Below are 11,153 nucleotides of genomic sequence, written 5' to 3'. Positions count from 1 at the left end.
CCTCACTCGGGGCATTACTTTTTGGTTTTGATCCTTTTTGTTTTGTTTTTGTTTTTCTTTCTTGCACCCCCCCCCCCCACCCCCACCCCCCTCTCTTTATTCCTTTCGCTTTTCACGTTTGTCGAATATTCCCTGTATCATAATTTGATTTGATTTGATTTCTATTTTGTTTTCCAGTAAACACAACATCTCGATCTCGAACACACACATTAGTACTCGCATTCGACCTACTGTATTTCTCGAACTTTGACGTTTTTGTCCGGTTCTGTGTATACTACTGCATTCGTAAAAAAAAAAAAAAACCTGCAAAAAGTAAGGGAACCCCGCAGATGTATGTGTTGATAACGTCTTTAAAAAGTGCTTTGTTACAAATAGCTTTTTTTTTTTCATTGCTTGCATGTCACCGTACAAACAAACATCATATAGACCTTTTGGACTTAAGTTATTACTTCGACAGAGCATTCGATTTTCTTACCTTTGTCCTTTTTTAAAATATTTTATTTATCGTCTCGTATTAGTCCAGCATATAAACGTCACAAGTCTTAGTTTGCTAATGACAGTTACATCATTATCAAGAAATTGAGGCAAAATGTCTCAGCGTCTCAGCAGCACAGAAAAAATGTTTAAGAAATAAAGTACATTATCTGCTCAGTATGGCACTGACGCACATACAAAATCACTCACACACACACACGCGCGCGCGCGCGCGCGCGTGAGCAAAACGAATGCGTGAAAGAAAAAAAAAAATCATGCCCCGAGTGAGGATCGAACTCACGACCTTCAGATGGCTCTGTTTTCAGTGATTATGAGACTGACGCGCTACCTACTGCGCTATCGAGGCACTGGAGACCCTTTTCTATCCAATCTCCAAGCAACTGAACCTGCTCAGAAAAGATTGATGACCTTTCCAACCCTGTGGCCTTAATCAGTTAAGGTCAGGTTGTTTACATGTGAAAGTCAGATAAAAAGGAGTCTGACTGCAAAGTCCTTCAAAGACAACGAGGACAAATCGGGAACAATTCCCTCACTCGGGGCATGACTCGAGATTTTCCCCATGTTGGCATAGGAAGAAAAGATTGAGTGATTCATTTTAGATAGGATTGAGTGATTCATTTTTGAGCTATAATTGTTACTCCAAAACTAATTGCCTTGACTGTAGTACAAACTGAAGACCTCAGGGTGTTTCACATGGAGCGGAATGACCCGAGACGCTAATGGCTCCCGCAATGTAGGCCTTGGTTGGTGTCGTCGAGAGGAAGGTGGCAGAATGGTTTAGACGCTCAGCTGCCAATATATAGACTCGAGTCCGTCAGTGAGGGTGTGGGTTCGAATCCCAAATTTGACTGGAAAAACAAATATCCGCATTTGAGCAGTCTGTTTCCTCACTGTCGACAGCATTCTACAGATTGATTAGTTTCATGAATTGATTGATATTTGTAATAATTTATAAACAAATCATGAACAGCACGTGCGTAGTACTACGAGTGTGCCAGGATATGTCTTTAAGTTACATGTGTAAGTGCGTGAAAAATGTCTTGTCCGAGTTGTCTTTTTAAACCCTTTCAGAAAAAAAGCAGACTTTCGATTAGCTTCCACTTCGTGAACATCCTGGCCATAAGGCTTTTGGAGAAAAGTCATTGAATCCCAGTTCCCTAAGCAAGCCCACTACCTTGGAGAGTGGATAGCAAAGGGTCTCCAGTGCCTCGATGGCGCAGTAGGTAGCGCGTCAGTCTCATAATCACGGAAAGCAGAGCGATCTGAAGGTCGTGAGTTCGATCCTCACTCGGGGCATGATTTTTTTTTTTTCGCCGCGCCTTTTTGTCTTTTTTTGATAACTCGAGTGAACAGAAGAACTATTCGTCCTAATGAACACAGAAACCCTGTCTCTGAAGTCAAGACAGCGCTGGTAATTGCTTTGGCTCTGCCGATGATTCTGATTTGTGTGCCGCTCAGTTTTTATTTATGTTTTTTTTTTTATTTTTTTTTTTTTTTCAGTCAATGCCAGACGATCTCTCTGGCGCGTGTTGAGACCACTGTGAAAAACAAATGGCGCGCGCACACACACACACACACACACACACACACATACATACATACACACACACACACACACATACATACATACACACACACACACACACAACACGTACACATGAGCAAAAAAGATTAATTCAGCACATGATTCTCGTTTATTTCGATAAGAGCGGGGATCGCTGAATTGTTGTCAGAAACACCAGTGCGCGGCGCGCGCGATCACACACACTCACATACACACACACACACACACACACGCAGAGTAGAAGATGAACTCAACCTGATTCTATTCTATATGACATTAGCAGGGGCCATTGTGCACACACACACACACACACTCGTGCCTGCTGCACACACACACACACACACACACACACACACACACACACTCGTGCCTGCTGCACACACACAGACACACAACACGTGATTCTCTTTTATATCGATATGAGCAGGGACATTGCGCGCGTGCACACACACACACACACACACGTCACACACACACACACACAGACACACACACACACACACAATGATTAGAGAGAGAGAGAGAAGTGGTGAACTTAGCACGTGATTGTCGTTTATGTGGATATGAGCATGGACCATTGACTTCTTGTCAGTACACACACACACACACACACAGGGAAGTTGAACTCAACACGTGATTCTCTTTTATATCTCTTATACCCTTTCAGAAAAACAACACACAACAGACCTTCGATTAACTTGGTGAACAATCTGGCCATAAGGCTTTTGAAGAAAAATCAGCATTAAACCCCAGTTCCTCGAGCAATATGAGCACGGACCATTGACTTGTCAGTAAACACACACACACACAAAGTAGAAGATGAACACAATCCGTGATTCTCTTTTATATCGATATAGGCAGGGACCATTGTGTGTGTGTGTGTGTGCGCGCGCGCGCGCACACTCACACACACACACACACACACACACACACACACACACACACACACACAGGGAATATGAGCACAACACGTCATTCTCGTTTATTCCAATGCGAGTAGGGGCCATTGCATTGTTGCTTGAGAGAGATAGAACATGAGGTTCGTGAATCTTATTCATCTGATATGAGCAGGGAACTGTGTGTGTGTGTGTGTGTGTGTGTGTGTCACTGATTTACATGCAAGTGTGCACTATCTCATGAGTTAAAACTGCCCCCCCCCCACCCCTTCCGCCGTTTCAGTTGATTTCAATTTAAAAAAAAAACAAACTCATCCCCATTGCTTTTGTTTCTTGCGTTTTCCGTTTCACGTATTTTTGTCGTGTGACCCTTTCGTATTTTCTGTTTTGCTTCTGCATTAACACACACGCAAATGCACACATGCACGCATATATATATATATATATATATATATATATATATATATATATATATATATATATATAATGTATGTATGTGTGTGTGTGTGTGAGGAGGGGGGTTTGGGGGGAGAGAGATTTCCCGTCACCAGAAAGCCTGGAATAAATTTTGTCCTTTTCTCGACTGGCTTTCTGATAAGGTATATTGTGAATTATTCTTTTATGCAACGTGACTAGGTGGCCGCTGGCAATTATTAGTTTTATTTGCTTGTTGTGTAATATGAATTTGTGATTTATTGTAATGTTCAGGTTGAGTCTTCGTTTTTATCCCCTGGCGAAAATTTGAGAGAATGGTCATTTTCAGAGGCATGTTCTTGGTTTATGTGCCTAAATATGGCTAGACTGAACAAGTTGAGCGACGACCAGGTGCTGGCAAGCCGGGTGCAGGCCACCATCATAGTAACAGCAACATGCGCTCAGTGTAGAAACCAGCACAGCTGCAGCCTCACCCCTTCTCCCCCGTTGTGTATATAGCCGACCAGGCTCCCACAACGCACACCATCAAAGTCGAGTCAAAGCACTTGTGCCAAATTTCCTTATATATTTTTGTTTCCACATTTTAGGGCATCGATAAAGTTTCTCAGCCCTAACATCGCCCTGCGTTGTGCGACAGAGAAAGAGAAAGCGTCATAAGTTCAAGATGTTAATCTCAGATCTTCTGAAGAAGCCCAGTATCTTGGGGAGTGGATAGAAAAAGGTGTGCAGTGCCTCGATAGCGCAGTAGGTAGCGCGTCAGTCTCATAATCACTGAAAGCAGAGCGATCTGAAGGTCGTGAGTTCGATCCTCACTCGGGGCATGATTTTTTTTTTCCTCACGCATTTGTTTTGCTCACCACTTCTTCCTCATAATTGCTTAATTGTTGATTAGCTCAATCTTTTTTTTATATTTTATTTTGTAACTTTTGCTTTTTTACCAAAAGGGCACTGAGTCATTAACAACCTGACTGCTGTTAACGAGTTTGCTCGTTTGTGAAAGGATGTCACCTCACTGAGACAAGGCTGAATCCTAGGTCACGGTGTCATTCACCAATCAGTATCTAGGCTCTCCTGTTTGGAATGTTATTACGTTTATTCAGCGAGATCAATCACATCACCAATTAAGTACACAAAACATAGTTTTTGCATTTTAAATCTGTGTCACACGACATCATTTCATCGAAGTTAAACAGTCAGGAGGTTCCAGTCTTCTGAGCTAGCCTATTTCCTTGGAGTTGTGGATGGAAAGGAGTCTTCAGTGCCTCGATAGCGCAGTAGGTAGCGCGTCAGTCTCATAATCACTGAAACCAGAGCGATCTGAAGGTCGTGAGTTCGATCCTCACTCGGGGCATGATTTTTTTTTCTCTACGTCTTTTTACTCTCCTCTTCTCCTTTCTATTTTTTTTTTTTAAGCTTGATGCCGGGGGTTCTCTCAGTAAAAAGAATATCCACTGATACCCGTACCTTCTGGAATGTCTGTGCTAGAAATTTCCTCTTTTCTTTCACTCTGTTTCTTGTCTTTTCCTTTTCTTTCTTCAGGTCGTTTCCCTTATTTTCTGCCTTTCTGGTCCATTCACGTACATTTTGCAAGAAAGCCTGAAGTATTTGCTGTTTTATTAATGGGCTTGATAAGTGAGCATTCTTACCTTTCTCCAATTTTTTCATTCACCTGAGACGTTTGTACTCAGCATATTGGCATTTTTTGGTGTGCTTATTGCTATATACAGTTGTGTGATTTATGTATGATTATGTTTACTATGCTCAGTTGTTTTTGTTTTTTTGTTTTTGTTTTGTTTTTTAAATCTTTTGTCAAAACATTGTCAGAAGGGTCTAAGTCAGAGGCACGTTCTGGGTTCATGTACATGCGTGGATGTTTTCGTCTATTTGTGCCAGCTTTTCCATTCCAGATTTTTCTTTCTTTCCTACAGGTTCTAGGGAATCGATATAAACGGTTTTTCAGCCCTGACATGGCCCTGCATGGTCGACTGGGCGTTATGCAACAGCGAAAGATAAAGAAAGCTTCGGAAGTTCAAGATGTCGTTAGTCCCCGGTCTTCTGAGCGAGCCCAGCACCTTGAAGAGTGGATAGAAAAAGGTGTCGAGTGCCTCGATAGCGCAGTAGGTAGCGCGTCAGTCTCATAATCACTGAAAACAGAGCCATCTGAAGGTCGTGAGTTCGATCCTCACTCGGGGCATGCATTTTTTTAAATATATTTTTTGAACGCCTTCAGTTTGCTCACCACTTCTTCCTCGTCATCAGTTCAGTCCTTTTTGTTCACACATTTGTTTGCACCAAAAGGGCACTGGATCGTTCACTCCTTACTGCTGTTGACGAGTTTGCTTGCCAGTGAAAGGTTAATTGTCACCTCACTGACACACGACTGAGCTCACAGGTCAGGGTGTCATTCACCATTCTGTATTTGGACTGTTACCTCTTGGTAATTATGTTACGTTTATTCACTGAAATCAATCATATAACCAGTAAGTACACAAGACGTTGTTTCTGCGTTTCAAACGTATTCCACATTGATCTCATTTACACCAAAGATTAAGTCAAGAGGTTCCAATTTTCTGAGCAAGCCAAGTACCCTGGAGAGTGGATCTAGGGTCTTCAGTGCCTCGATAGCGCAGTAGGTAGCGCGTCAGTCTCATAATCACTGAAAGCAGAGCGATCTGAAGGTCGTGAGTTCGATCCTCACTCGGGGCATGATTTTTTTTCCTCACGCATTTGTTTTGCTCACCACTTCTTCCTCATAATTGCTTAATTGTTGATTAGCTCAATCTTTTTTTATATTTTATTTTATAACTTTTGCTTTTTACCAAAAGGGCACTGAGTCGTCAACAACCTGATTGCTGTTAACGAGTTTGCTCGTTTGTGAAAGGATGTCACCTCACTGAGACAAGGCTGAATCCTAGGTCACGGTGTCATTCACCAATCAGTATCTAGGCTCTCCTGTTTGGAATGATATTACGTTTATTCAGCGTGATCAATCACATCACCAATTAAGTACACAAAACATAGTTTTTGCATTTTAAATCTGTGTCACACGACATCATTTCATCGAAGTTAAACAGTCAGGAGTTTCCAGTCTTCTGAGCTAGCCTATTTCATTGGAGTCGTGGATGGAAAGGTGTCTCCAGTGCCTCGATAGCGCAGTAGGTAGCGCGTCAGTCTCATAATCACTGAAAGCAGAGCGATCTGAAGGTCGTGAGTTCGATCCTCACTCGGGGCATGATTTTTTTTTTCTCTACGTCTTTTTACTCTCCTCTTCTCCTTTCTATTTTTTTTTTTAAGCTTGATGCCGGGGGTTCTCTCAGTAAAAAGAATAACCACTGATACCCGTACCTTCTGGAATGTCTGTGCTAGAAATTTCCTCTTTTCTTTCACTCTGTTTCTTGTCTTTTCCTTTTCTTTCTTCAGGTCGTTTCCCTTATTTTCTGCCTTGCTGGTCCATTCACGTACATTTTGCAAGAAAGCCTGAAATATTTGCTGTTTTATTAATGGGCTTGATAAGTGAGCATTCTTACCTTTCTCCAATTTTTTCATGCACCTGAGACGTTTGTACTCAGCATATTGGCATTTTTTGGTGTGCTTATTGCTATATACAGTTGTGTGATTTATGTATGATTATGTTTACTATGCTCAGTTTTTTTGTTTTGTTTTTGTTTTGTTTTTTAAATCTTTTGTCAAAACATTGTCAGAAGGGTCTAAGTCAGAGACACGTTCTGGGTTCATGTACATGCGTGGATGTATACGTCTATTTGTGCCAGTTTTTTCCATTCCAGATTTTTCTTTTTTTCCTACAGGTTCTAGGGAATCGATATAAACGGTTTTTCAGCCCTGACATGGCCCTGTATGGTCGACTGGGCGTTATGCAACAGCGAAAGATAAAGAAAGCTTCGGAAGTTCAAGATGTCGTTAATCCCCGGTCTTCTGAGCGAGCCCAGCACCTTGAAGAGTGGATAGAAAAAGGTGTCGAGTGGCTCGATAGCGCAGTAGGTAGCGCGTCAGTCTCATAATCACTGAAAACAGAGCCATCTGAAGGTCGTGAGTTCGATCCTCACTCGGGGCATGCATTTTTTTAAATATATTTTTTTAACGCCTTCAGTTTGCTCACCACTTCTTCCTCGTCATCAGTTCAGTCCTTTTTGTTCACACATTTGTTTGCACCAAAAGGGCACTGGATCGTTCACTCTCACTGCTGTTGACGAGTTTGCTTGCCAGTGAAAGGTTAATTGTCACCTCACTGACACACGACTGAGCTCACAGGTCAGGGTGTCATTCACCATTCTGTATTTGGACTGTTACCTCTTGGTAATTATATTACGTTTATTCACTGAAATCAATCATATAGCCAGTAAGTAAACAAGACGTTGTTTCTGCATTTCAAGCGAATACCACATTGATCTCATTTCACCAAAGATTAAGTCAAGAGGTTCCAATCTTCTGAGCAAGCCAAGTACCCTGGAGAGTGGATCTAGGGTCTTCAGTGCCTCGATAGCGCAGTAGGTAGCGCGTCAGTCTCATAATCACTGAAAGCAGAGCGATCTGAAGGTCGTGAGTTCGATCCTCACTCGGGGCATGATTTTTTTTCCTCACGCATTTGTTTTGCTCACCACTTCTTCCTCATAATTGCTTAATTGTTGATTAGCTCAATCTTTTTTTATATATTTTATTTTATAACTTGTTTTTTACCAAAAGGGCACTGAGTCGTCAACAACCTAACTGCTGTTAACAAGTTTGCTCGTTTGTGAAAGGATGTCACCTCACTGAGACAAGGCTGAATCCCAGGTCACGGTGCCATTCAACACTCTGTATCTAGGCTCTCCTGTTTGGAATGATATTACGTTTATTCAGCGAGATCAATCACATCACCAATTAAGTACACAAAACGAAGTTTTTGCACTTTAAATCTATGTTACACGACATCATTTCATCAAAGTTAAACAGTCAGGAGGTTCCATTCTTCTGAGCTAGCCTATTTCCTTGGAGTTGTGGATGGAAAGGAGTCCCCAGTGCCTCGATAGCGCAGTAGGTAGCGCGTCAGTCTCATAATCACTGAAAGCAGAGCGATCTGAAGGTCGTGAGTTCGATCCTCACTCGGGGCATGCATTTTTTATATTTTTTGAACGCCTTCAGTTTGCTCACCACTTCTTCCTCGTCATCAGTTCAGTCCTTTTTTTTCACACATTTGTTTGCACCAAAAGGGCACTGGATCGTTCACTCCTTACTGCTGTTGACGAGTTTGCTTGCCAGTGAAAGGTTAATTGTCACCTCACTGACACACGACTGAGCTCACAGGTCAGGGTGTCATTCACCATTCTGTATTTGGACTGTTACCTCTTGGTAATTATATTACGTTTATTCACTGAAATCAATCATATAACCAGTAAGTACACAAGACGTTGTTTCTGCATTTCAAACGTATGCCACATTGATCTCATTTCACCAAAGATTAAGTCAAGAGGTTCCAATCTTCTGAGCAAGCCAATTACCCTGGAGAGTGGATCTAGGGTCTTCAGTGCCTCGATAGCGCAGTAGGTAGCGCGTCAGTCTCATAATCACTGAAAGCAGAGCGATCTGAAGGTCGTGAGTTCGATCCTCACTCGGGGCATGATTTTTTTCCTCACGCATTTGTTTTGCTCACCACTTCTTCCTCATAATTGCTTAATTGTTGATTAGCTCAATCTTTTTTTTATATATTTTATTTTATAACTTTTGTTTTTTACCAAAAGGGCACTGAGTCGTCAACTATTCGACTGCTGTTAACGAGTTTGCTCGTCAGTGAAAGGATGTCACCTCACTGAGACAAGGCTGTCACAGGTCACAGTGTCATTCACCACTCTGTATCTAGGCTCTCCTGTTTGGAAGGACATTACGTTTATTCAGCGAGATCAATCACATCACCAATTAAGTACACAAAACGAAGTTTTTGCATTTTAAATCTGTGTTACACGACATCATTTCATCTAAGTTAAACAGTCAGGAGGTTCCAATCTTCTGAGCTAGCCTATTTGCTTGGAGTTGTGGATGGAATGGAGTCTTCAGTGCCTCGATAGCGCAGTAGGTAGCGCGTCAGTCTCATAATCACTGAAAGCAGAGCGATCTGAAGGTCGTGAGTTCGATCCTCACTCGGGGCATGATTTTTTTTTTTCTCCACGCCTTGGTTTTGCTCTCCACTTCTTCCTCCTGATCGGTTCTTTACTGTTATTGTTATTATTATTATTGTTGTTTGTAGTAGTAGCAGTACTGAGTTTTATTTTACATTACTTTCGTTGGCATCAAAAGGACCAGTCCCACGTAGAGATGCCGGGGATTCTTTCAGTAAAAACAAAACAAACCAAAACAAAAGAAAATCGATACCATTTGGAATTTCTGTGCTTTCCTTTCCCTTTTTTCTATCGCTTTCTTTGTTTTTTGCTTTTTTCCTTTTCGTACTGTGGTCGTTTCCCTTATGTTCTGTCTGTCTTATTTCTGGACTTGATAACTTAGCATTCTTACCTTGTTTTCTTGTGATGTGCCTTGGACGTTTGAGTTGCCCGTTGGCATTAATTTTTATTATGAAAGCATGTTTGTGTGATTTATGTATAATCACGTTTAGTATATTCAGTTGTTTTTGTAATTTATGTAACACCAACGTTTTGTTTCGTTTTTGGAGTAAACACCGATAGATTGGTGATACGTTTGTATACATGAGTATGACTACTTGTGGCAGTGTTTTATTCAAGCTTTTATTTTTCAGATTCTACTGAATCGATTTTTTTTAATAATAATAATAAAATACTCTTTATTGCAGTGTACTCTCCAGAGCAAAAACTACTCAGACTGATACTGTTTGCAATGTAATACCGTTGGATGGATTTGTAATTCTTTGATACTGTTTAACAGAATTTATCGCCATACTTTTACCAATATCATCAAAACAATGTGGTCTTGAGAACTGACAGAAGAATAAAGCTGATATAGTTAATTATCACGAAATGGACCGTCTCGCGACTTGGGTAGGGAAAGATTTGTCACATGATCCGATGCTTTAGTAAGACGAGCAGCAGCACTGACAACGCTCTGAACAGGTCTTTCCCCCTGGAAATCTGGATGATACTTTCGGTGTTCAGCAAGCTGGGTGGTGCGAGAGCGTTCAGGGCACTGTGTGGCTCCTCCTGGCACTGTCCATATGGGGCTGGCACGGCCACAGCTGATGTAGAACTCCTGCTTGTGTTTCTGCCAGTCAGGGTGAAACTTTTTGTGGTCTGCCAAAATCTGTACTCACTCACTGGCCGAACCCTGCTTGGCTCCAGCAGATACTGACCAGATCACAGAGGACCGCCCAGCACTGTAGTAATACTGAAGCCTGCCATCATGCACAGTGCCAGCCTGGAAGTTCGTTTTTGGGAGTGACCAGGGCCTGGACCGTGTGTGTAGCGCTTCCATTCATGGCGTTGGGAGACACTGGCCACAGCATCTCCTGTCTCCCATATTACACTAGGTCTGAAAGTCAACACGTTTTTTTTTGTTTTATTTTTTTAGACCTCTACACGTGGCTTTCTTCATTGGCCGAAAAAAAAAAGGAATGGAAAAGATTACGTAAATTAAGAACAGAAAATATCACATTCGGAAATAAAGATAAATAAAGGGCTTAGAGACAGATCCACTCGTACTTCTCTCTCTCTCTCTCTCTCTCTCTCTCTCTCTCTCTCTCTCTCTCTCTCTATATATATATATATATATATATATATCTGTGTGTGTGTGTGTGTGCGCGCTTT

The 11,153-nt window shown here is 41.7% G+C and overlaps 1 protein-coding gene and 13 non-coding genes across 16 annotated transcripts in view; 13 read left to right on the top strand and 1 right to left on the bottom strand.

Moving 5' to 3' along the window:
* The window catches only part of Trnam-cau (transfer RNA methionine (anticodon CAU)), a 91-nt gene extending 77 nt beyond the window's left edge, over positions 1–14 (top strand). The window contains exon 2 of the tRNA in view: positions 1–14. This exon is cut by the window's left edge and continues 22 nt beyond it. This is a non-coding gene — a tRNA (tRNA-Met).
* LOC143293544 (uncharacterized) overlaps positions 1–11,153 on the top strand; it is a 98,753-nt gene that overhangs the window by 75,987 nt on the left and 11,613 nt on the right. The gene's annotated exons all lie outside the window — the stretch shown is intronic.
* On the bottom strand, positions 751–841 carry Trnam-cau (transfer RNA methionine (anticodon CAU)). The gene is given in 2 exon segments: positions 751–786; positions 805–841. It is a non-coding gene; the product is annotated as a tRNA-Met (tRNA).
* Trnam-cau (transfer RNA methionine (anticodon CAU)) lies at positions 1,701–1,791 on the top strand. Its single transcript is given in 2 exon segments — positions 1,701–1,737; positions 1,756–1,791. It is a non-coding gene; the product is annotated as a tRNA-Met (tRNA).
* On the top strand, positions 4,121–4,211 carry Trnam-cau (transfer RNA methionine (anticodon CAU)). The gene is given in 2 exon segments: positions 4,121–4,157; positions 4,176–4,211. It is a non-coding gene; the product is annotated as a tRNA-Met (tRNA).
* Trnam-cau (transfer RNA methionine (anticodon CAU)) lies at positions 4,651–4,741 on the top strand. Its single transcript is given in 2 exon segments — positions 4,651–4,687; positions 4,706–4,741. It is a non-coding gene; the product is annotated as a tRNA-Met (tRNA).
* Trnam-cau (transfer RNA methionine (anticodon CAU)) lies at positions 5,494–5,584 on the top strand. Its single transcript is given in 2 exon segments — positions 5,494–5,530; positions 5,549–5,584. It is a non-coding gene; the product is annotated as a tRNA-Met (tRNA).
* Trnam-cau (transfer RNA methionine (anticodon CAU)) lies at positions 6,006–6,096 on the top strand. Its single transcript is given in 2 exon segments — positions 6,006–6,042; positions 6,061–6,096. It is a non-coding gene; the product is annotated as a tRNA-Met (tRNA).
* On the top strand, positions 6,532–6,622 carry Trnam-cau (transfer RNA methionine (anticodon CAU)). Its single transcript is given in 2 exon segments — positions 6,532–6,568; positions 6,587–6,622. It is a non-coding gene; the product is annotated as a tRNA-Met (tRNA).
* Trnam-cau (transfer RNA methionine (anticodon CAU)) lies at positions 7,372–7,462 on the top strand. Its single transcript is given in 2 exon segments — positions 7,372–7,408; positions 7,427–7,462. It is a non-coding gene; the product is annotated as a tRNA-Met (tRNA).
* Positions 7,882–7,972, top strand: Trnam-cau (transfer RNA methionine (anticodon CAU)). Its single transcript is given in 2 exon segments — positions 7,882–7,918; positions 7,937–7,972. It is a non-coding gene; the product is annotated as a tRNA-Met (tRNA).
* Trnam-cau (transfer RNA methionine (anticodon CAU)) lies at positions 8,408–8,498 on the top strand. The gene is given in 2 exon segments: positions 8,408–8,444; positions 8,463–8,498. It is a non-coding gene; the product is annotated as a tRNA-Met (tRNA).
* On the top strand, positions 8,914–9,004 carry Trnam-cau (transfer RNA methionine (anticodon CAU)). Its single transcript is given in 2 exon segments — positions 8,914–8,950; positions 8,969–9,004. It is a non-coding gene; the product is annotated as a tRNA-Met (tRNA).
* Positions 9,440–9,530, top strand: Trnam-cau (transfer RNA methionine (anticodon CAU)). Its single transcript is given in 2 exon segments — positions 9,440–9,476; positions 9,495–9,530. It is a non-coding gene; the product is annotated as a tRNA-Met (tRNA).

The sequence above is a fragment of the Babylonia areolata genome, chromosome 19 (genome assembly GCF_041734735.1).
Source record: "Babylonia areolata isolate BAREFJ2019XMU chromosome 19, ASM4173473v1, whole genome shotgun sequence".
Taxonomy (NCBI): domain Eukaryota; kingdom Metazoa; phylum Mollusca; class Gastropoda; order Neogastropoda; family Buccinidae; genus Babylonia; species Babylonia areolata.
Note: the sequence above shows the minus strand (reverse complement) of the source record. Positions and strands in the feature narration are given on the sequence as shown.